The sequence below is a fragment of the Lasioglossum baleicum genome, chromosome 3, assembly GCF_051020765.1.
Source record: "Lasioglossum baleicum chromosome 3, iyLasBale1, whole genome shotgun sequence".
NCBI lineage: Eukaryota > Metazoa > Arthropoda > Insecta > Hymenoptera > Halictidae > Lasioglossum > Lasioglossum baleicum.
Window position 1 is genome coordinate 8,323,019 of NC_134931.1, and position 26,806 is coordinate 8,349,824.

Genomic DNA, 26,806 nt, shown 5'->3' on the forward strand with positions numbered 1-26,806 from the left:
TGTGAAACATTTCTTTGGATAACTATCTTCACGTTTTCGTCAACATTGACCTGCCCAGTTCGAACGTGCATGCTTGCGAGTGTCGAGTGATACATAGAACGACAGTGAGTCAGTTCCAAGAAGCGTCAACAAACTAATAATAATTCACCCGGAAATGCAAACAGATCACACCACTGGTAAATAAACAAATAGTAAAATTATTGTAACAAATCTCCCCTGCTTTATAAATATTCTAATATCAACATACGTGGGAACCATGATAAGCAATTTGATGTAGAATTTCATACTGCAATTCTCGAAACTATTTGAGGATAAAACGTCCATTATCCTGTATCCTTGTGAAGCATTCTGCTTGGTGATATTAAACGACCTCGAGGTTCCTCGATAATTCAGTCGAATTCCACAATTTGAATTTCAAAGCGTGCCTCGATCGGATCGCATTAAAATACGCGAACTGCGAATTAGCGTAGTTTGCACGCTTGACGTCTGCCCACTGCTAACCAGACAATTTGACGCTATTTGCCTGTTAACTTTTATGAATTAACAGCGAGGTCCTTGACAGTAAATTCCATTTGCACGTCTGCTGGTCCTTGTTCCCAATACGCGGCTTAATTTTTCTTGCATTTTAAATGTGGGAATCGCGCTGACAACTCGGATGGAGAAACTGAATAACGTTAAACCGTGATAAGCTTAGATTACTCTGCTGTTAGTCTGCTTTAAATAACATGATCCAAGGAGAGCTTTAAAATAATTGTACCAAATTTTTTGTCGACCCTTCTTTTCCAGAGTTATCACCATCTTTTTTTATAGGTAAACCTACAATTTTTTTACTCCCAGCTTTTAGGAGATACTGATTCAATTAAGATGAATGATATCTTTTTAATGTTCCTTTGGTTTAGAATTTAGCTGAAGAAGAAATACCTTTTATGGTGCATGCCGAATTCGTCTCAGTATCTCCTAAAAGCTGGGTGTAGAAAAATTGTAGGATGACCTACAAAAAACTGAAGGTTACCTTGATCGCTCTGGGAAAAAAGGGTTGACAAAAAGTTTGATATAATTAGCTTAAAGCTCTTCTCTTGAACCATGTTATTTTAGTTAAAACAAATTCCGATCGATCCATTAACAGTAGAATAATCTAAGCTGATCACGCTTCGTGGTCCACCCTGTAGTGTAGACTATTCAAACATAGTATGACGACAGAAAATAGTCTAGGCGTACTTCGTGAGAGTATGCAACGTATGATGCACAATTTTAGAACGTAGAGTGAACTGCACAATTGCACAATTTTAGAATACCGAATGAACTGTACGAATTTGGAATGAACAATTTTAGAACATGCTACCAATTTAGAAGATCAACGTGATTCGAATCCGAAATTTTTCGATATTACTGACATCAGCGTCTAAGATAAGAAACACAGAATCATTGCATAACTCAAACAAGGCAATATCCAGTCAACACAAAAATTTCTCTTTCTCAAAGTGTTCGGTAGACTCTACGCAACAGTACTCGTAGAGCACTAGTCACAAGGTGAACATCTGGCATTTTAAAATTGAAATCGACGACAGGGAAAAATGACTAAACTCATCATTCTACTCCTATTCGCATACATTAAACAACGTCGATGATGTCTGACGTAAATCTCCAAAAATTTGAACCTTTGATCTCAGTTCTACAATACTTCGGACAGTATATCTAAACGAACTTTCATCAGACACACCTAATATCAATAAAAAAGCTATACTGTTCTCTAAACTACTATCCTCCTATAATCCTGGGAGTCAATAAAAGATCAAGACACTACTTAAAACAGAATTTAATGCATTACCATGGCAACAGCAATAAATCACACTCACGGACACGGCTCTTTTGTTAAGACAACATTGCCACACGGCCTCCCATTAGAATATTACGAAACGCTTCGGAAACAGAGTTGGGCTCTGTGAAAGTCATTGACTAGAGAGACTTTGTTGTCAAATAGAATGGGTGGGTCTCGCGAGAGGCACTTTCGCCCTGATTTTCTCTGAATCAACCCTCATCGGGGCCAGTTGAGACTCTTAATGCCCGGATTATGGTTGGAGAAGTACTATGGGCCACCCACGAGAAAATCTATCAAACCCTGATTCCTCAGCATCCAATTTAGGTAGCCCTAAATTTGTTCCTTATAATATTATACTGTGCGTCAATAGAATCGTCATATTTAACATTTACCATAGCTAGATAGCCGATCTTACAAGGAGAGGTCACAGTGGTGGGGTCGTTGATTTTAATAAAATTTTTTCTGGTGTCCGAGAATTTTTGACAATACTCATTATTTATAAAGATAATCAACATTTAATTTTATAATCTGCAGAAAATATCTTGATATACTTCATTTCTTAATCACATATCCTAACTTTCCCGGGCTTTGTCTCAAGAAATTCACATCTGACAGATTTATTTTTTTCGACGTGAACCAGGTTTTCTATCCAAATGATATCAGAATTCATAGAATGTTCATACTGCCGAAAATGCTTATGTTTGAAATGTCTTTATGAAGCATACCACCCTACGCACTGTCCATTTCCTGCACAAAATATACAAACTGGAGTCGCACTATTGACAACCACACCAATAAATAAATAGCAAGATTAAAAAGAAAGAAAGAAGAAAACATTTTCAAAGAAAAGAGGACTTAAAAACTCCAAATATAAATAAGAAAATCGAAAGTAAAAAATAACAAGAACCATGAAAATGAAACAAATTATTAATCGTAAGAAGAATTTGATCACGTAACCTGTACCACGCTCGCTGCCATTAAGAAATGAAGTATGTATACATATGTATGTATAAAAACGCTCGAACATGGGCCTGCTTATTTTCGTTCTAGATTCTCCAGAAAAAGTTTCGTTAAAGTCGGCGACCCTACCACTGTACCCCCTCCTTGTTAGTGCAAAACAAAAATTGTTTACCTGAGTTGTGAAACATTTGAATGAACAAATCGCTTGGGAAATTCATTCTGCATCCTCTCCGCGACTCGTATATTAAAAGAAATCGCAAGCCTGGTGTTCCACAACAGAGAAGAACGCGAAATGCATCGCAGAGACGGTCGCTTTGTGCGCGGATTCGCGCGATAGCGGCTCTTTTCCCCAGTCCGCGGCCACAAGAAGCAATTTATACTTAATTAGCGCGAGTGGCAATAAGGGTCCACTGTGGCCAAGCCGTCTTCGAGACGCTTGCGGGTCTCGGCAAGCATCCGTGGACCACGATGTGCGTCAAATCACATGCCAAGGGACACACGTCTGATCAACTGCCAGCCGTGAAACACTCGAGCCGACTCGTGAACCAAACCACGGACCCTCTGTCGAGGTGTTGGAAGACAGGAACCACGGGAAACGAGAACATCTGTGCCCTGGAATGCTTCGGGCTTCGGTTAAACTCGTTTTCTACTGATACTATTAACTGTCCTAGCTCTAATATAACTGCAGCCGATGCAACGATGCAACGTTGCGCGGCTCGCGACCTCTGCGCTCATCATTGCAATAATTATCAACGGTAGCTAGTTCGTAGACTGACCTGACCTGCTGGATTGTCTAGGAAACTCGCGTGCTCATAAATGCTTTGCGCTGGATACTATTAACTACTCATCAAGCTAAAAATGTTGTTACATTATGTTTGATTCGTAAAAATTAATGAAAGAAGGAATACATTCAGTACATTGTGCATTGGCAACCGTTGGCTAACCATAAATGCTACTAGGGTTAGGGTATGTACTCATCAATTGATACTACATCGGTATTAAGATAACCTTGATCGTCTCAGGCAACCGAAGCAGAGACTCCTCCACTGCATCCAATAAAAAGACGATGATGTCTTATCGAGACCAAAGAACGTTTGAATATGTTTTTTGCAATGAAGATCGTCGATGATCTAATTCGTCCGATGATGATGTCGAGGAGGTTTGTTGATCCAGTGTGAGGCGAAACAGAGGTACAGAGTACAGATCATGCTCGGATCAATAGAGCGGATCAATAGAGAGGGATCGTAGACCATCGCGGAAAAGAGTGGTCCGAACGATTCCATTCAGAAGGATTGCGCACGTGACCCCTTGGCCTTATTGTCTTTGATCGATTGACGTCCCGATAGCTCTGTGGTGAATCATTCTCCTGTGGCGTAATACTATGAACGCAATACGAGCATCGTCGATAAGTCAAGAACAATGGGGAGAACGAAAACCGACGTTGAACGCGATGATAGTTCCGACAAGCAACGCGAGACAGTCTCGTAAAGAGAGAATTTTATATTGGCCTCGCATTCATGCTCCATTCATAAGTCTTGTGGAAACATGTAATGACTCACGAGGAGCTAAGACTATAGTAATAAAAGCACGACAGGATCCACACCTCTGTTGATTATACATTAATAGACCGCGGAAAAAATGAAAAATTATGTACATACCGATATCCTCTAATTCTTTTAATCTGTATACTTTTTTTCCTCTCCTACTCATTCTCCTCGTAAATGCATGAAATCTAATTATTAATTACGGGCAGAAGAGTGTCGAGGCTTGCTAGAATCCTGAAATCTGATTCTGACGCGTTACATATTTCTTAAAATGAATAACTACCCTTACAGGACTTTTAGTTTGTTTCGTGAGAGAAAAATGTTCAGGTAGATTCCAGCTGTTTGATAGGAACAAGACCACTATGTAAAGGGTCAAACGCACTGTCATCTTGATCGTGTTGATCGCAGGATCTAGCTCTCAGCTCCCAGATCCGATGAAATGTCTCGTGACGGAGTTTCGACACCGTAATCATTCTTTGGGCCCCGCTAAGTCTTCCGTGTCCTCTCTACGTGCTGCCCCGAGGAATGCACACCATCATCATCTTCTTCATCATCATCATCATCATCATCATCTTCCCAACCAGCCGAGCGAGTTAAACCTCCCTAATCAAAGCTGGCTTGGCTGGTACACAACCACGAATTCCATGGGAGTCTCCTGCCCCGCCGGCTTTCTTCGCGTTACCCATCCAACCCTCGTTAACGAAAAAGCCTACGGTGAACCTCCCATGGTGAACGGACACCATAGCCGTGAACTCGACTGTAAAAAATCTAGATACGGGGATAGTGGCAATTAAGCCAACTATAAAACAGATTTAATTTCAAGATTCTTTGTTCGTTTGACGTTTAGGAGAACAGTGAATGTTTAGACTTTCGTACAATTATGGTGGAGAATATGAGATCACAATTGTATACTCTCAAGTTACCACTGGTGGTCAGCACGTTGACTGTCGACAACTACGAAACATTCCCACAAAATCAAACTAATTTAATTAGTGAACCATCTGCATTAATTACACGAATACCGGAAGAATATAGGTGTCCTACATGCATACAGCAAAGGATACATCAATGCATAGATAAATTTGCAAGCACAATTCAACGCCCACCACAGGGCTAATTAACATCTATGGACGCAATTGCGCGAAATTATTCGCGTCCAAGTTGGAAACGCTAGAAAATGGCAGCCCCAGACGATTTTCGCCGGGTATATGAACCGACCATCGTATTTATAGACAGACAGAAAATGGCGAGCCTCCTGTTCCCTGTACTCCGCGAATTAATATCTGTCAACGCGCTCGAGACCAGATGAAAGTCGACCTATCATCTCGTAGGATGACTCCTGCGTTCCATGGACTTGTCAAGGACGAAACAGATATACCGGAAGTCCGGCGTGGGCGATGGGTTACCCATTTAGAGATTACTTCACCCTAGTTGTTTTCTCTAGCCTCCGCCGCGCCGTCGTCGTCGCCGACTTCGCAAACTGGATCCACCGAAAATAATCTTTCTTTGTAGGTTGACGACGTGACTCTGTCACGTCTTCGTGGTTGAGCGAATTTGCCCCCTTGGGTCTTCTGCGTCTTCTACATCGGCTTCACAGTCTGATAATTTTAACTGGTGGATCTCTAACCCCCTTGGCACGGCGCGGCGCGGCGGTTATTTTGCTAGGCTGCGAGAAGACTTGCTTTCGGGATTTACTGGAAACGTTAATTGCTCTTGTTTAATTCTTCTTCTTTAATTGTTCTTAAGTATCCGCTGTCTAATCATTATTTACGCATGTACTGTCAATCAGTGTGAAGTAAGTATTACATATTACTTAATACATCACATTTATTAAACAATTTTATGGTATTTTGATATCGTGTAAAACAGATGTAAATATATTCATTAACTGCTAAATATTTCATTAGAAAGACACAATCCAGTCTTTCGGTGTTTCGTAGTGATCCTAGTACGACTAGCATGACCAGAATGTCTAGTGAGCAATTTTCGCGAAGCTCAAAGTGTGTAGCTAATAGAGTATCTAATCTACGATGAAATAGCATGAATGTTAAAACGTAGATTAAGGAAACAACTTTAAGTGCTTGTATTTAAATACCACTTCAACGTTGACGTATCACCGTACGTCACTAAACAATCAGCTTATCAGTCTTTAAGATACTATAATTGCAAAAATTCCACAATTCACTTCATAGTCAAAATGATATGGCCAGACAAAAAGTGTTTGCCATTTCGAGCTTCCCTCTTACCTTTTATTCTATCGTGAAAATAACACTATAAGTTCAAGTCAGATTCCAGAAGACAGTCCAGTAAGAACGATAAAGAGCACAATAAAAACTTCTCCAACGTAAAGACAAGGTACAGGGGAATGCGGTTAGCAACGAAACCAAGATAAAATGCCGGTGCACCAATGCAACCTTCCTTCCGCAAGATCGTAGCAAGAGTTGGACCTAAGAGGAAAGCGTTCTGGCAAGGGAAAACGCATCTGGAAACTCGAGAAGTTCGACGCAAGTTCCGGAATCATTGAAAAGCTGTTCGAGTCGGGAGCCCTTATCATTTTTCTTGCGGTGTGGTGGGATGAGAAATGCCCTGCGACGGTTAAGAAAAGAGCACCTGGGTTTCCGATAAGACCGTTACGACCGTCTGCTAGCTGGCTTGTTCCTCAGAAAAATCTGACTGGTGCAGTCAGAACGCCGCAGGAAAGTTTTACCAAAGCGTGCCGACAAGAACGAATTTTATACAGAAATTCAGAAAGGTGTATGAACAAGTAAAAATTCGAACAGAAAAGCGTAGCGTTAAAATAAAATTTGATATAGGGTTTCACCAAAGTGTACCGTTACAATAAAATTTGATATATGATACATTTGGTATGGAAATAAGTTTCCACTCTTTTGACAGATGTCGTTGTACTTAAGTACCGATCGCATATTTGATGGAACGTAGCACATGTTTTTGAAAGGTGTGTGTCTAAGCTTCAAAACGCAGTTAGTGGCAATTGTTTGGAGCGTGAACAGCAGTTGATTTTTCGCGTCGAAAATGTCGACTTTTGTTCTACGTAAGCAGCATCTGCGGGAACTTATGTTGCATTATTTTGGATTAAAGAAAGGTGCCGCGGAAACGCATCGTTCGCTCGTGGATATTTACGGGGAATACAAGTTGTAAAGAATGGTTTCGGCGGTTTAAAAACCATGATCTCGAGGTAAGGGACAAAAATCGCGATGGTGCGCCAAAAAAGTTCGAAGATACAGATTTGCGAGAATTACGTCTCAGAATTATAAGAAAATCGACCGGAATGGGACAACAGGCACGATAAGCTGATTCTGTTACACGACAAGGCTAGGTTACATGTCGCAAAACCCGTCAGGAAATACTTAAAAGGAGTGAACTGGGAAATTTTGCCCTACCCGCCATATTCGCCGGACATTGCTCCTTCAGATTTCCACTTGTTCCGGCCCATGCAGTCGGCTCTATCTGGAGAGCGGTTCTCTTCCTATGAAAGTATCCGAAATTGGCTCGAGGAATGGATTGCATCCAAACAACCAGACTTTTTTCTTTGAGGAATTCGTTTATTACCTGAACGGTGGAAGAAGATTGTAGAATTTACTTTGCATTTGTATTTCTGAATAAAGAGCTTCTTTTCAACAAAAAAGAGCGGAAACTTATTCCTATGCCCAATAGAATTTCACCAAAGTGTACCGTTAAAATAAAATTTGATATAGAATGTTACCAAGCGAAAATCCAGAAACATCACTATAAACGTCTAAACTGAACCCAAAACGCTTACCCATCATACTGACTCTGCACCAGTCGCACACCGAGGGCGGCAGAACACGGTTCATGGTTTTTTCTTGAGGTTCACGGGTAAGGACGCAGCATGCGCGGGTGCTATGGAGTGGTCCAGACCTTGATGGGCTTGCCAGGCAACTATGGCGACCATGGTGCATCGTGCAGCGTTGCCACGAGGATTGAAACACACGCGAATGCAAAAGAGCAAACCGAACGAACCCCGTTCGGGGCTGATTGGTCCTTGGGCTAGCCGTGAACGAATGGACTCGCGGATGACGACTGTGATACGACCATGACGAGGAGCGGAGAATGATCAAGATGCCATGGACAAAGAGGAGGTGAAGACCACCATAAACGTCGTGTCCCGATGCTGATAAGAATGCCGATTCCTGCGGGCCAGCGGCCTTGAACTTGACAGCCTTGACCCCCGTCGAGATCCAAGACAGAACCCGTCCTGTGCCCGCAAGGAACTCGACGATGACGAGGGTTCGTAAAATCTACCAGTCCTGGGATCCTTTAATTATTTTCCACCGATCGTGATCAGCTTTCATGTACCGACCTCCAAAAATTTTCGAATTGCTTCATGAATATTTATGCGGTTGATTCCCGTACACGCGATCAAAAAATTGTTTACAGAGCGTTCGTTGACAAATGCCACGAATAGCTTTGCACTCATTTCGGAAATGTTACGGAATATATAAACGATTCTGTTTGCAATACAACGGTCCCCAATAATGTACAGAATTCATGAATATTTTCGAATCTCGTTATCCTCGGAATTTCACGGAATCGATCCGGTGGTCTCGATCCACAGCGATTCAAGATATCCGCTGACTTACGAACAAGAATGCCTATTGCCGGCGTGCAACGCGATCTCCACGAAATTTCTCGGTTACAGAGGAACACTGCTACGATCGGTAGACGCGTAACAATTGTCATAAAATCCAATGTCGAGCCGCGGTAAACGCAAAACCGGTTGAAAGGAAATACAATGGTAGCTCCGGCTCGAGAGTTGAGGTAAAAGGTGAAAAACATTCCGTTCTTGTATCTCACAACGTTTCAGCAACGTAAAACTTTCAGACATCTGTCGGAAAAATATAAATAATGATATTCAACCGATTGAATAATTTCTGCATAAAGGTGCAGTGTGCTGGACACGATTTTCGATCTATAGATCATTTCAATATTTTCAATCTCTATCATAGTATTGTATCAGACTAGTCTTGAAAATATTTCGAAACTTCCATTGCCGAATCATGCTCCAAAAAATCGTACAATATCAAATTTCATTTACAGAACGGAAAGTTGAATGTTAAACTCGATTGTTAAAATTGAATGTTAAAACTAATTCTCGGTCTAGCTACTAGGATGGAGTACGAGCATGGCGGCCCTTATTATTGTCATCGGTCGATTTATCGGACTGTGCCGGACCCGATTTGCTTGCGACACCGTTTTGGCACGACGTCTGCGACCGGCGATGAGAACATTGTCCAATTTAAGGCCGTGCCAGACGATACCTCGATATCCGGTTCGACCGTCACACCCAACAGATCTCGAAAAGTAACGCGTTCGACTCGCCGACAGCTTGATCGACGGAGCTGGATATTACTTTCGATTTTGCTTTCGGTCGACGGTAACGTGAAACGGACGTTTCGCCTCGTAAAATACCGGGGAAATAGCGAAAGCGCCATTTTTCTTTACACCATCCTTCGTGCACGAAATTACATGCAACACTCTTGCTGCTACATCACTCTTCTTTACTGATTTAGTCTGGACAGGTCTAATTCAAGTTTTCGCTTCACACTCTGCATATTTAAAGACTACTCTCTCAAATCTGATTAGAGTTATGCAAATTCTTCAGATGAGAAATCAACTTTTATTTCATTCCCATTGGATTTATTCAAATTCTTTGAGAAATCAACGTTTATTTAATTTTTATTGGATTTATTTAGATTCTTTAGATGAGAAATCAACGTTTATTTAATTGTTATTGGATTCGTTAAAATTCTTTAGATGAGAAATCAACCTTTATATAATTTAAAAATTGTTACAAAAATCTCTTTAGCGCATACAGTATACCGATTTAATTAAATACGCAATTGATGTACATTACCAACAGCAGAACAATAAACCATCGTCAAATTCGTGGCTTACCTGCAACAAAAAACAACACAAAAATTACTCCCCATTCGACACCGAAGATTAAAATTGAACAAACGATCATTAGTGTCAAACTCGACTTAATCACGACGCGATGAGTAACAGCTCCGAGACAATCGTTTAAAATTCCGAGTGCAGTGCAATTACTGCACCAAGTGATGCAATTATGTCTCCGGTCGCTGCTATTACTATCACTATGAATTTCTCTTGAGCTGGAAACGACACAGTTCTGGTTAAGTTGGTCGCGCAGCCACGTAATCACTTAGCGTCCGGCGAAAAACTGCATCTTTTTGTGAACGCGTTGTTCCCCGCTGCAATTTCAGGAGAAGCGTGCACCAATGGAAAAAAAACCGACCTAAAAACTTGTCTCTAATAATGTATGACTCACAGTGGCTATTCACTTATCTATCTAACCTAGGGGTTTCCAGGCTGCGACCCACAGAAGATATATGTATCTAAGCAGTTGGTTCCACCCTCATTTGATACACTTCTGCGAGCGAACAGACTGTAATCGAGTCCACCGATCTACATAAATGTAATTCGATTCAACATGTCGTTTCCCCGTTTTTGCCGTAACTCTATTATCATAACGACGTATCCGGTGTCTGTCAACGCGATTAAAGAGTTAACCGCTTGCCGCATTTTTGTCATCGAAGCTACAACGATTAGAAATGTTTAATACTTGATGATCACCTAAGAGAGAAATAATATTCAATGCTTGAATATTGATAAATAGAATTTTGTTTCGGTTCGCAGGAAATTGTTCACCGTTTAACCGAGGATGACAAGTCAATTCTCCAGTAGAGTTCGATTCCATCTTCTAGAAATTTGCCGTTTTTCCAATTTTTCAATTCACCTTTTTTTTTTTTAATAACATCCTAGGCCATTATTGACCCATAGATACATGTTACATGGCAAATTACATTCAAAGCACCTTAAAAGTGCTTTGAAATTTCCAGATGTAGGGCTGTGCAAATCGGACACGAAGGATAATAATCAGAGTTTGATGTAACTTTCTTTGGTTCAAATTAGGGGGAATATTTTCCGTGCAGTCGTTGCGATTATTTTCTAAGAGGCAAAGAGCGTGCGATGGACGTTACGTAATAGCGATCTTTATAATCTTCTTATGCAAACTTCGTGGCACGATAATCCTTCGGAGATGGAGAACTGATCCGTTTCATAGTCTCGCTACTCGCTACGGAACAGTGCACTAAGAGGACACATTTCTGAAATGATTAATGCTCGGCAATGTAGCTACCTCGGTAATCACATAAAATCAAAGTAACTTACTTAAGACATCGAGCGTCGAATACTCGCCCCTCGAGATGCCATAAAATCAATAGAATTTAATATGTGTTAATGAAGCATAAATTGAAAATTGAAAATGTATATTACTCTTGCATTTGAAGATCATAATCTAATTTGAAACACTGAATATATTAATGCGAGAGTTCAGTTTTCAATCTAGTTAAATAATTCTGGAAGACGTGGCTCTCAAAGTCTAAAGTACTTTGACGAAACTATGAACGTGTAAAGAAATCTAGTCACACATAAATGTATGAATATCATAGAGACTCGCGCTGTAGTTCGTATGCCCGACTGACCTCATATAAAAATTGTAACAAACGAGAATTGCATTTGCGGAACGAAAGTTCAATAAAGATTGTTGAATTGAACAAAACAAAAATTGTATTCCTTCATTTAAAATCTAAAAAAATGAGGAATCACTACATGGAATGAAAAATAAACAAAAATTGTATTTCTTCGTTTAAAAGGTTAATAAATATGGTGACTGCACAAATATGGTGTCCATTCACAGAGCGACTTTTTCGAGCACACGTTCCAGCAATCACCGGGTCCCTATGATCGTAAACCGCATAATGGATAATCTCACTAACCGAACGGCGGTTCAATTACGAAATTTCTCGATCGGATCCAATTATGCAATTCCTCCGGAGCCACGTGCGTCCCTTATTACACGCACGAGCTCGCCAGAAGAATTCACCAATCCAATTCGTCCGATTCGCCGTGTGTAAGAAAAAAGAGGAACAGAGAGAACAAGCGAACGATTTAATTCGCAGGGAACGATAATTTGACGAAGCGAATAGAAATAGAAGCGTAACGCAATATATCGCGGGGACGATAACAGCTTGGTAGGATGCAAAACGTGCACTCCGCCGGGCCGTTACGTATCAATTAAACCGCGGACTACGAGTTTACGGGGCATTGAACGGTTGACTGCTCTTGTCTCCGTGGATAATGCCTGTGTTTATAACGATATTGATTCGTTAGCTGCAATGAGTTACCGTTTGACCGATCCCCACCACCAACAGATAACCGACGAGATGTCTCGTAACATTCGGTGCATCGTCTTCGTGCGCGTCTTCGCGGTTGCATCATGCTGTAGCGGATGTTAAAACGATTCGATTACCCAGGCGTCAAATCAACGGTTAGACTGCGAATCTTCATGCAACATCAAAATTGTTTGTAAAAGACTGTCGTAAACGAGAAAACGCCATGTAAGTTGGAACAGTGATTTTTTCCACATTAAAGCACTGGAAATACCGATGTCACGGTTGTCAACTTTATTTCTGTTCACAAACAAACTTTTCGTGAGCATTAGAAGCAACAAGTGGTGTTCAGTCGTATCTAACTATCGTTGAATCATACCTACAAAAACATCATCAACTGTATAAGTTGTAAGAACGGTCCGCCGCGCCGTCCGAGGGTGGCACTCAACAGCTTTTGTTCACTGCAGCATCAGGTGCTACCTTATTCCTTCTTTGCTCAACGGATTAACCTAGCTAATCCGAAAACCAAGCTGTACAACATTTATCTCACGTATCTAGGATCGAATTTTCCTTTCACGTGGTGCGACGGTGATCTATTTAACCACGGAATGAGTAAATCCGTGCTCGCGCGCGGCAGGTGTAAGGGTACCTCGACGCCGCACCGCGAGAGATTACGTGGTTTCTCAGGAATGGATCCAATTACCGTGTTGCAGTGCACAGGTATGAATGGAGTTGTACATGCGGTTTTTTTTCAACCCGGACCCCTTGTATGGTCGGTTGGTTTTTCACCGAGAATTAATAGGCGATCGAGAATGCTTCGCGCCGCGAGTTTAATCGTCGCCGGATCTCTTTATATAACGAATGTTGCTGCAGCGTCCGTCGTTATCTTAATTTTGCTTCATTAAATTCACTGATCTCAGCACTCCAACTTTCACGTTGACCATATACTAATGTCAAAATTCTTTCGCCCAACTTGAAAATCTATTTTCATTCCAATTCATTGTATCGTGTGATATGATTGTCCACTTTCTATTCGGTCGCTCTAATGAATTTTGCAAAAATGAGTAGGTAAACTATTAATATTGGTACATTAGTTACAACGTATTAACCCTTTGCAGTCGGAGCTATTTTAACTCCCTAAACTTCGAATAATTCCATTGTATATGATTTTTTTTCATTTCATGGATATGAAATTGTTATAATACCTCATACTTAAATGTATAAACAATATTGTGAATCATGGTACAGCAATTTTTAATGCTAAGGGTTAAAATTAACTCCTCTCTCTCGTAAATGATGCAGACAATTTTTATTTTGCGTAAAGATCTGCTGATCAATCGATTATCATTCGAAATAATAGTTCGACCAAGTTGCTCGACCAAAAGATAGCTTTAATAGCGCAGAAAAGAAAACAACTTAAAAAGAAAGCTAGTGAGAGAAACGAACAATCGTCGAGTCCAGTCTTGATCGTTCTCCGAACTTCATGACATCACTGAAGCTTCGAAATCGATGATGATTTCACGTCTATGACCAGAACCTCGGCGACGTACATACTGGTGTCGAGTTACGCGTTTGGTTACTAGAAGACAGATCTATTTTCGCTTTCTGTTCTCAATCATCGATCAAACGGCGCGGCGTGCTCTCGAACCCTTCGCGGACGATGATGTCACTGATACGAAACGCGTTGTGTACACAGGATCGTCGACAGCCGAGCAATAATGAGCGTCGGGATGATGATGATGTCACGGAGCACGGACGATGCCCTAAAATTACGAGGCCCGACGCGGTTCACTGCCGCTCAGAGAAGCTAATTTTAAAGATCGTGTCCTTGGTTAATTGGACTGTGAGCCGGGTATTGAACGAGTTATCGCGTTACGTAAGTGAAAGTCTGCACGCGATGAATTATCGGGGAATTCATTTCTGCACACCGGTGGAATATGTATTCCGATTGCGAGAAAAAAACCGGTCGCGAAATATTCGTCCGAAGCAATTCGCGGGCGAAGTTCGCGTTGTCATCGACTTGGGGATGATTGCGTGGGCCAAATAAGGGAATCGTTGAGCCGAGATTATTTTATAACGTATATCCAAAGAAATAAATTTGTTGAATAATTGCTTATAGTTGCATCCTTACAATCTCAATATTAATAAATTGGAAATATTAGAACGCTTCGTTTTGACGAATCCCGTGTACCTAGTGTTAACCCTTAGCAATCGAAAAATTACTGTTCCATTATTCAAAATGTTGTTCACATTATTAAATATGCTGGTATTTAATCAATTAGTGAACATTTAAGTATTGTATTAGATATTATATCAATCTCATATACATACATAGAATGGAATTATTCTAGGTCGGAAGAAATGTTTAATTTCAGAGTTAAAATAGCACCGAGTGCAAGGGGTTAATAAAATGGGAAATAACTGTATCCACTGAAAATTCGTAAATATCAGAAAAGCAGTAAAACACGAAATCTCAGCAACGATAACAGTACATAACTCGTTGAATCTGAAACTAGAGAATAGAATTTGTGCGAATTCACTTTCCCCAAATGTTTCAGCAGAAATATAAAGCTTCTGAAGCGTCCACGCTACACTCTGAATTCGGTGTATAAACAATAGCGGCCGCTGTCACGGTAAAAAACGCCATAAGCAAGACGAATTGCGAGGTCAGGACGGATCGGTGGCGGACGGATGCAACTTTTGCAACGCGTCGCGACGCAGTGCATCGCATCGTTTGGAGGCCATGCGCAGGACACATTTCACAGTTTACGATTTTCAGTCGGTCCTGCGAAACACGGACAACCGCGACGGTTAACATAAAACAGTGTCGTCGCGTCGAGTATACTTGACCCAGTTGGTCGGGCCGAACATCGGATTGCGAATGAGGATGTTCACGCTTAGCATCGGAATGAGGATGTTCACGCTTAGCATCCGACCGAGGATGTTCACACTTAGGCGGCCCCGTTGGATCTGATAATCCGCGGAACGGGCCCATGTAGGACAATGGGACGATTCTAATTTTAGAGGAATAATCATCGTCCCGTAATTACCACTGTGTTCCGTTTAATCGTCGATTTTATCATGACACACAATGGTCGCACACAATGGTTTGCGACGTCCTTCTTGATGTTCACGAGTGTGATACAGACTTTTACAACACAATGTATCAAATATATTATTAGGTTTACAAATTAACTCGTGGGCCATTCTTCGTGAATTTAATAATTATCTACAAACAAATACCTATACATCAATCTACATTTAATATAGTGGTTGTGCAGAGGCTGAATTCAGAATAAAGTTACAATTAATTAGCTATGGGAGCCACGCACATTAATTGGTACACCAAATAGGTGTAGAAATAATAATAATCATTATTATTATATCTGAACAACCCTTCAGACACCCCTAATTCATCTAAACTCTGTAAAGCCTAACTGCTACCGATCCTAACCAGGTAAATCCAAGATTGGGACCAAGTGCGTCTCGTCAACGGTGGAAACGGTGCCACGGTGGAGCGGAAGTGACGCGAAGCGTCTCGTATTAGTAATTTACGACAATACAATCGACCTACATCGTGGTGTGGTCAGAGGGTGGCCAAGCATGGTGGTGGTGACGGTGATGGTGGCGGTTTCGGCGGAAACTGTAAATATTCGTCGAGCAATTCCGATCAGAGCCTGGCACCGAGCTAGCAACGTAGCCAACGGCTCGAAACGGGTGGAAACAACATTCCCTCGTCAAAACGGCTGGGCTCGTCAAGTTTATAGGGTGACGTCACCTTTGCCAGCCATCTGTGGGCCACTGTGCTCCACGACTTGCGCTTCTTTTTGCCCGGAATCCTCCTGCGGTGTGTGTCCTCCTATCTAAATACACACTCTCATGCACGCCAATCCTTCGCGTCTTCTGCAAGTTTGCATCTTCTCGTGCTAGTTGCACTTTCCTGGTTGTGAATTTTGTCAGTCGATCGATTCGACTAATATCTTTTGGGAAACTCTTGACGCTCGACAGAGCGGCAGTTTTAATTTTTATTATCAAACTTTTGCATTCTCGTGTGTGTTATAAATATTACAATGATCTCTTGATGACTTGAACTTTCTGATATTTTCACTAGCTATCCTCAAATTCTAGAAAGCGAATAACAATGCATAAAAACACGTTGTTTCTAATAACCTGACATCTTGTAATCGATCTTAAAATATTCCCCGGAGTCGGCGGCGTGCCGATGCCGAATACGAAGGTTTAAAAAGAATTACGAGTTAAATGTGGGTTAAATATTTTTACCGTGGAATATAGTGGACGATGTAATTCATCAACCACTTTTACGATGGGACTCGCACGAAGGAGACAAGCGTCTCATGTTTTATTCGAGGGAACGTGAAAACGGATTAGCGCGGGTTGTAAAATCAATTTCGTTCGTTGCGAGTCGTGAGAACCCGAGCAGACGAGCCTCGTTATTTCGGAACGTTGCGAGGGACAAGCATACTTGACCCCCTAGCCGACCTTCCGTAATTACCAATTGATAATGCAACTCGTAATTCCCCTACTTTCGATGGCATTTTAGAATTGTTCAAGCAGGCGCAACACTGTAACTCCGAGCGTGGTTATAAAATTAAAGAACTGTCTCCACATTCAATTCTGTGCATGTACTGATGCTGATTTCATCGACACCGCTTGTGATTTATTCACAAATCGATACACAGACGAAAATGCATAAAATTAATGCATAAATTGCATTAATTGCAAGATGCACAAGCTACATAGACATTTATTTCTGTTTTTAATCATTTCAATGAGTCGAAAATTGCGCAGTATTTTGTAAATGCATAAAATCCGCAGTCTATCAATCACCGATTCCATTCCACGGATATCCCGCTGTTGCTCATCATTACATTTTAATTTCCACGCAGATTTCGAAGGCAATCTATTTAACCGGCCGGCTAATTGAAACAAGCGATCAACGGAGATTCATCACCGTCGCCCAAAATCCCTGGAGATCCCTGTGTCCCAATTCACCTAATCCATCGACAAGTTCCCTAAGCGTCCGAAATTAATCAACATCGACATCGCCTTCGCAAGAAAAGCGTAAACAGTGTTCTTAAAAATGTGAACGGAACAAGCGTCGCGGATCTAGCAGGGCGATCGATCTTCACGCGAAAAGGGGGCGTTCTCGAGAGCTCACAATCCCATATCGCGGTATCCTCGTGTCTTCAAGTTCGATTTGTTAGCAGTCAGTGGGACTGTGAGAGAGGAGGCAGGGGGATCGTCGAGACGGACTCTCTCCACGACCCAACGAGCAAGAAAACCGTCTCATCGTCTCGCCTAATAACGGTTCTAGCGTCAAAGCAGCTCTCTCACTGCCTCGTGATTTCAAAGGCTGCGGAGAGACCAACCGAGAGAAAGAGAGAGAGAGACTACCAACTGCGGGATCCTCGTTGCCGAGGAAGTCTGTCGAGAGAACCAGAGAGAGAGAGAGAGAGAGAGAGAGAGAGAGAGAGAAGCAGAGAGGAGAGACGGCAAGATGAAAGGGTGCTATACGCCAGCAATTGCGCGCACGTTTCCACCAGTTGACCTATTCAACCCTCGATTAGATGCAACGCCGAATTGTAGCCGGGCCACTCTCGCAACGCCATCGCCATTTTGCTGCACTCCCTTCCTCCATCTTGCATCGGGAAATTGACCAAGAAGACGGACCACGAATAAACACTTCAGCATACTTCGTCACAGTTCACCCTTGACCCTCATTGTCAATACACAAAAATTTTTAAATGTACATATCACAATTGCAAATGGTTAGTCGTAGAAAAATGTTCTGTTCACCTCATCAATTTTTCTTTATTATTAGACTGTGGATCTATGTGCACAATAAAAATAGTATGTATCCATTGCAGGAAGCAAGAGATAAAATCAATACACATCTTTTTCATTAATTTTTTTAGTATGCTAAAAATAATGATGTTAATCCTTTTACTGTTTTCAGTTTCACCTTCTCATTTAAATGCATAGAACTAAAAATATATTTCAGTATTTTGTACATCATAGTTATTCATATTTAATATATACTTTATTAAATTTAGCTGCATGTACAGCAATTTTTCTTGCAATATGGTTATTGGCCTGTTGCACGCAAGCGATAGAAGAATTTATTGGAACAATGGCGAAGTTCCAAGAAGGTTTAAATGGGACAAAGAAAGACGATTTTCTTGTTGTATGTATCTCGTAGACCCGAATGCAGCCTGGTAATCCTAACAATAGGGGATATGCCGGAAATGCCTCGCTGCTCGCGATCATCTCGATACCTTTATAAAACAAATGTATACAGTGGAACTCCATTTGACCGAACTAATTTTGGCACAGTCCCCGAGTTCACCGAACATGGCGCTGGGCTTTTATTATCTGAACTCGAGCCACGTGCTTGAGGTATTTTACTCGTGGTGTGAACTCGCTGAAATGTATTCCGCGAAGAGCGTTTTGGAACTGACTGCAAATGGTCAGTCCATTTGCATCGTAATGCAGAATGAAAAATGTCCAACCACCTCACCAATTTTTCTTTATTATTACACTGCGGATCTTCATGCAAAATGAAATGGCTTATACCCATTGCAGAAAGCAAAAGATAAATACACATCTTTTTCATCAATTATTTTAATATGCTAAAAATAATTATGTTAATCCCTTATGTGTTTTAAGTTTCACCTCCTCATTTAAATGCATAAAATTAAAAATATATTTCAGTATTCTGTGCATATTTCTTATTCGTACTGTTGTTGTTGGATAACACACATTATTGTTAATAACGACAGCTAGATTAGACGAATTGCTTCAACAAATAACTGTTCGCGCTAACTATCAATGCCATCAAAGAAGGCAATACGTTTCACTAATAACGACCAGAAAAATTGCACTGTCAAGACTATCAAGTTATTATATAACAGCGTGGAAGTAAAGAAACAACATTGCAGCAACAAACGACCGATAGTATTTCTTGTCGGCGGTCTGCACGACTCAATTTTGCGCTTGCGAAACTACGTTGAAAAATTGCATATACCGTAACCGGTGCACGGTGCAATCAATATTTTTCCGAGATGTTACCCAACGTTCGAGAAGCACGTTTCAGCTAACGAATACCACGACTCTTTATTGCAAAGTAATCGGTACTGCACCGCTCGTTGCTATTCAAACGATTTTAAGCGTTGACGGCCTGGAACGTTGCGGTAAAAAAATATAATAATAGTATCTCAGACGTTATTTAATATTTTTTGCGTTCTTTGAAGAATTCTTGCTACTCGTCCACCCAATTTTGTAAATGTGTGATCTTAAAAATGATTTTAGAGCATGCCCTATTTTAATTGTTCACCGCACGCTGCAATAATTGGAAGTCTTCATTTTACTGTTCAATTCGTTCCAAAAGACTAAACTAAAATTCCACCACATAAAATTCAGGATGAATGCAATTAGACCCCCAGCGCGACAGAAACTACGTTAACTGTTCCATTAAACAGTCATTTCCGTTAACAATGACGCGAAAGGGGTTATGTTTAATTAATAACGAATAATTACGATCGAAACTGTATATTTCCACACGACCGTCGTACCCAGAGCTACGGAAAAATCGAAAGAAATCGCGAGTGAGCGACGAAAGCGCGTGAACACTTGAACAACCTTCGAGCTTGTTTAATCGAGGACATAGCCAGACATTGTCATCGAAGGGGGAAAAAAGTGGAACGTTTTATGTAAACGAAGCCAAGGCTCGCGCCGCCCGGAACAATATTATGCGAGATAACGGGAAAAACGGTAATAGACGGTAAGTGCCACGTGTGCTTCAACCTAAAAACAAATTGAACGGTGCGAGCGCCATTTTCTCGCAAGCGCGAACACCGGCAACGTTACCACAAAGGAATACAATTCAAATTCAATTCAAGACCATCGTTACACTATCGTAAGACTATTCGCTGAACTATACCAAATACTATCACTAGACTTTACCAAATTTATTACCTGACTAAAGTCGTAAAGTTTGGAACATCGTATAAGTTGGGACAGTGCTTTTTCCACATTAAAGCACTGAAGACACCAGTGTCATGGTTGTCAACGTTATTTTCGTTTATAAACGAACTTTTCATCAGGATTAGAAGCAACAAGTCATGTTCAGTTTAGCTGTGCCAAGCGAAGGCTACAAAATACGTCGTGAAAAGTTTTATGTATTTCGTTTCTTATTGATTCGTTCTCAACTGAAAATTTCTTTAGCAGAATATATTGTCTTCAGACAATTGGCTAAAACGTTTTATCCGATAACCGTTAACGCTTTAATAATTTCCCAACGGTATACATTTTGTTGCGTAAGTCTCGTCCTGCGACATTTTATAGCTAAAAAAGAAAATGTGTCCCAACCTTTACAACAGTCCTTTACTATTACCAGCCCCATTGAAAATTTATACAAAAAGCATCTCCAAAACTTCCAAAAGGAATGTACTTTGGTCTGGCGACGCTTCGGGTTGCCCCTTGGGGCAAAACCCACGATCGCTGCAAGGCACAATGACCCAGTAACATACGGGATCAGCCAACGAGCGTTATGCATTCCGACCAATGTACGCGGAGCCTCCGGACCGCTCCGGTCACCGGCAGTGTGTCGAGGAAAACGTTTTTACGGAGAGAGAGACACACGCGAGCGTCTACTAATCCGAGTTAATTAAGACCAGCCGCCTTTATGAACCGCACCGCGACTATTCAACGTGCCGAGCATGACTTTTTAATTTCCGTGGTGGGACGTCGAACCCCGTGCGTAACTCGTGCGCCTACAGGAGATGCGTTTTTTCCAAACGATTCGGCACTTTCATCTCCGGACTTGATCTCCGAACTGCAGCTCTTCTTGGCAAAAATAAAATACGAACACTAAATAACCCGTCGTACTAACGAGTCAGACTTGTAATGAAGACTTCGAACAAAATTTATTTAATATTTAATATGTATGTCATTCATTTCGTTGAAGCTCGAAGTACAAGACGTTAATATAGGGTTTGGAAAGGAAGTTCGTAGCGTTTCCAAATTAAGAATCGAAGATAAAATTAAGGTTATTTAATCATATAAATTCATATAAATCGTTATTTATTCAGTAACACGAGAAGTTACCTCGAAAATGGCAAAAAGTAATAGAACAGAATGGAAAATATGTTATCGAATAAATCTCTCTATAAATAAGTATCTGAATTTTAGCTGTCAATTGTAATTTACAAATGCTACGAACTTTCGTTCCAACCCAATAAGAAAATAATAGCACGTTGTTACCGCAGGTTGCTCACACGATTCCAAAGTTTCAAATCCGTCCAATTCAATTGGGATGTAACGAAACAGATTTCAAAGGCAACCATGGTCTCCAAAATGATAAATAATAGACTATACACTGACTTACGTTATTCAATTTTTTGCTCAACTGTCCGAGATAATAGTCAATCGTTGTTAAACGTTGGTTGAATGGATCGCCAGAGAAATGTCGATTCTTGTCCTCGAATACCGGTCCTCCTCGACTCGCCTCTTTGATATGAATGCGAATCTTTATACAGGGGTCATTAACGCGTGAACGAGGCCACTTCAGCGTTACGTTAATGTCAAGGACGCGGAAGGTTGTCCAGCGTGTGCACGAGTATATACATACTACTTTATAGTTAGTTTGATGGCGAACGATGCGCTGGGCCTCTCGCTCCGATCGAGTACTTGTTCAAGTGGCACGAGCACGTGTGCCCGGGATCTAAAATTGTTTCAATTAATCTGCTCCCTCTGGAAAAAGCCGCACCGCTGCTTCGGGTACGCGCGTGCAACCATAAACGCACGCCCTTTGCGTATACACACTTTCGCATTGAAAAATATATTCACCGATGGCGTTCTGAATTTATCGAACACAAAAAAAATAAAAAGACTTGGCCAATCTATAAAATCTCATCAAATTGACCATTGAATAACATGATTAACACTTTAGATCGACTATTAGACTTGCGGCTCTTCGTGCAGAATAAAAATTGTTCACACCGATTACAAGAAACGGGAGCTGGACAGAACATTTTTGTCTTTCTTTATTGATTTCGTTTACATAATGACAGGCTCTCGCAAGACTACTAGATCTCCCAACAATGTCAACCATTTGACTCTACCGCGTTCCAACGTCCTGAACTAGTATTTAATATTTGATCGATCGATCCTTGGCGTGTGACTTCATATCGAGACCCTGTCGGTTCCTAGATGCACCAAGTTTCATTCGACGACTTGTAATCTACCTGTCTCGGATACTATTAAGTCCAGGGTGTGTCCAATCAGCATGCATGACTTCAAAGTTGTCGATATCGGGTATAAAGCGAATCAGATCGTATGGTACAACTTTTCAATTACAATGCGAGCCTTTCTATTTCTTTTTCCGTGGTTGAAACTCATGTCGAGTGACGCTTAAATCGCTGACGAAGAACAACAATTAGGAAATGAGGGAATCCATCTAAACACTTAAAGGGTTAACAGTAGCAACCGTTAAAATTCAAAATCCTTTTCTCACCAGTCCATGTAGGAACAATAAATTCTACACACGAGTCAGATCTCGATCTGTGTCGAACCTCTTGTCCGGATAAGATCTCATTAAGCACCGATTCATCGTGCGAGCAATTATCGGTGCTCCGTAAATCCTGTTAACGATCGATGTTATCGCAGCTCGGCGTTACGTGAAAACTTCACGGTTAATAACCATCGGGATCAAGAATTCGATTGCACAATTTATTCGTGACACGCGCACTCGCGTGGCCCGAAAGAGAGCTATTACACTTCATCGGAACCGGAGCCTGGTCGCTTTCCACTTTCCCGCGCATTATACTCTATTCGAGCTTGAAATCTATTTACATCAAAGGACCCCGCCCTCCCTCGATCGCTGTATAAAACGGACGCTGACAAATTCATTCTTCCGCGACACAAAGGCCCTTCCAATAACTCAGGTCGATCTGTCCCGCGCGCGGGACGATCGGAGAATGAGCTCACCGATTGGAATTATGCGAGGAGACCGGAAGAGGAGCCTGCAGACACACTTTACTCGGTCTTGTGTTCAGAATAATGCATACGTCTCGACGTTTTGTAAGATTTTTTCTGGAGAGAAAATGCTCGCCTCTGTTAGGTTTCTTACTGCAGCATCATTAGTGATGGGGTGAGTAATCACTAAACGTGATTTACCACAGTGATCGTAGAACCATGATCACGGTCATGATTTCAACTTTATTCACGCCATGATCGTATTTCTTTTTAAATCTAGAGTGAATTTGCTCACCGTCATCCCAATTTTTCATCTCGAGAATTATGTAGTTCTTTTTTCAAATGCATCGATTAGCTTTTACATAAAAATATCTTCATATAACGTAAATTTAAAATTACGTTACATTTTTTTTTATTTAATGATAAAAATAGAAAATATTTAATTTTCTTTTCCGTACTTTAATTTCAAATATTAATTCTTCCTCGCGAGAGATTTCGAAATCGCAATATTCATTTAAATAATATAAAAATGCAGACAATTTCTTTGGTGTTTATGTATGTATATGCTATGTATAAAGTTTTACGAAATACCAATGTACTACTTAACATTTATAGGGAACGCGAATGATAGTTGAGCGAAACGTATTTTATTTTCATGTCGTTATGCTCTCCGCTAATCAGATGCGAACACGAAAATCACGAATCACTGTGAAAAATCATTATGATTGGGAACGACCGTGATGGAATCACGAGTGATTAAAAAGTAGCAGTTCACGCCATTTCGAATCGTCACATTTTCAAGCTTGATTAACATTTTTGAATAGACTAGCAGGGTTGGTCAATTTTCCTGTCTACTCGGTCCGATTTTTAATATCCATTTAAGGATGTTCTGGAGGTATATAAAAACGCAACAAAATTTTTGAAAATTTCACAAGGTATAATTCTTACTAAATTAATGCAATTACCAAAGTTTGGGTTCGATTCACTGCACCGTTTAAGAATTATAGCAACTTAAAGTTTGCACATTTTAACACGTCTTCTTATGGAGAATTCATAAAATTCCACTTCAAACCCTATTTAAACCTTGAAAAAACTCAACTAGAAACTCCAGTTTTTTTTATATGTAGTAAAAATTATGTAATTAATTATGTTCCAAATTTATTAGGATTCACTAAACAGGTACAGAGTAAAAAAGTTATAAACTGCTACAAAACGTCATCGTGTCGTCTCTCACTAAATAGCATGGAAACGCGACAAGCGTAGACCACTGAATATAGCTACAGAGGGTACAGTATTCGCAAAAGTTTAATGCAAAATATACTCATGAATGGCTTTCATTGCCATGTATTGATGGATTTCGAATTTCTTGTACTTTTGTCTCCCATTGTACCTCCAGAACATCCTTAAGCGATTGTTTGTTGATGTACAAGTCCGCCAGACTCTCGAAGTGCATCGGTTTCATCAAAAGGAACTCGAATCACGGTCGCGGTCGATCACAGACGGAAAAAGAGAGAAGGAGAGAAGAGAGCGAGAGAGAGAGAGGGCGAGGTCGACGTTGGCCACTAACACGCTCCTTGTAATTAGAATGAGAACACGACATTTGAATTCTGGACGGAGAAGAAAGGGGACGGAAATAGAGAAGGAAGATGGAGAGACGGATCATTAGTAGTCCGACGAGTGCACCAGTGACTGACATTCCTTTCCCTCGCGGTGAAAATCGTACCAATGCGGAACATCGATGCGTTCTATGCATTTTGTTATCGTTCCCTCTCGACGTTTTTCATTTTCCGTCTTCTCTTCGATCCATAACGGGTACTATTCAGGAGAATCTGTGGCTCGACAATGGTCGGAATGCGACTCTGTTGCATTCACCGGGTGCTATGCACTACGCGTTGAACAACAGTGTTAACAATTTCTTCTTCCAAGCGCTCCAAACGAAACGTGCTCTTCTTCATGTCTTTTGAACCTAACCTTTTTGAAGTGCATTATTAGACTGCAGATCTGTATGCAAACTCTCATTTTTATGAAAAATTAAATAAGGAAAGAATTGCCAACAACCGTAGTCCCGTTGAAAGCACCGGTTCTCGTTAGATCACCGAAGTTAAACAACGTGAAACGTGAACGGCACTAGGATGGGTGACCGTCTGGTAAAAAACTGGAAAGTGACCCACCCGGGGTGTTTTTCACGTGTTGTTGGCAAAAGGTGGTTCGGAACCCACCATAAACAGTAGGTCCCGCTGAAAAGGCGATGGTGAGAGTGGAAAGAGGAAGAGGATTGGTAAATGAATTTGAAATCCTGAGGGGACCAAATATCATGTCCATTAATAAGGAAAGAATTTCTTATTGGGAGATTCATTGCGGTAGAAATAAAATAACTTCAGATGCCTACTCTACTTCAGCGCAGGGCACGGTTGTGGCCCCTCGAACGCTTGCTTGCCACACCAATCTTTCGTCGACCTCGAACCGAGGTTTATTAGCATCGAATAATTACCATACCCCAGGATAATTGAAACTAAAACGACTTCCTCGTCAAGCAGAAGACGTAATCGCGAAACTGTCGCGACCAGTGTTCCACTGTCTGCCAACGATAAACAGTGGACGTTGGCGAAGATATATGTAGTGATTAATACCGCCAAGCGTTCTTCGACTCCGCGACAGCTGATAGACAGGGTGAGTCCTGGTGAAAAAGAAAAATGACGGCAGAAGAACCGGCGAAGAAGATACGATTCTCGATCGCTCATGTTTCCTGACATCGTTGAACGAGCATGATCGTCCTCGGCGTTATCGGTCGAGGTGGGGAGATCGATCGAGGGAACACAATGACAATTAATCGAAGTGTGTGTCTTCGACGATCCCCTAACTATTTCGTCGTGGTGTTCCCCCCTCCCTTGACGCTCGATGAAAATAAATGAACCGGACTAATAGGGTTAACAGATAAAATTATCTGTGAGTAGCGTGATGGTCTTATCGTGCCCTAAGCTTTTCGAAGTGACACCTAATGTGTTTCAATCGCTCGGGTTTTCAATAGAACGCGGGTCAGATCTTTATTCGAACGCACCTAATGGGCATGGCTGTTGCGGCTAATGGAATGGAAAGAGCGTTCGATGTTTAATCAATTAATTTAATGAATTGAACTGTTTTAGTACCTCAGAAGCTTTCTGTGTACAGCTCAAAATTGCTAGGATCAATGGAACGTATTTTTGCACGGTTGAATGTTTAAAGGCAGCTTTCCGTTCCATGGAATTCAATCTAAC

At 41.1% G+C, this 26,806-nt stretch overlaps 1 protein-coding gene and 1 long non-coding RNA gene across 3 annotated transcripts in view; one reads left to right on the plus strand and one right to left on the minus strand.

Moving 5' to 3' along the window:
• The window catches only part of LOC143207488 (neurotrimin), a 107,164-nt gene that overhangs the window by 60,085 nt on the left and 20,273 nt on the right, over positions 1–26,806 (minus strand). The gene's annotated exons all lie outside the window — the stretch shown is intronic.
• On the plus strand, positions 12,644–16,004 carry LOC143207489 (uncharacterized). The gene is made up of 3 exons (XR_013008676.1): positions 12,644–13,277; positions 14,254–14,433; positions 15,116–16,004. It is a non-coding gene; the product is annotated as an uncharacterized LOC143207489 (long non-coding RNA).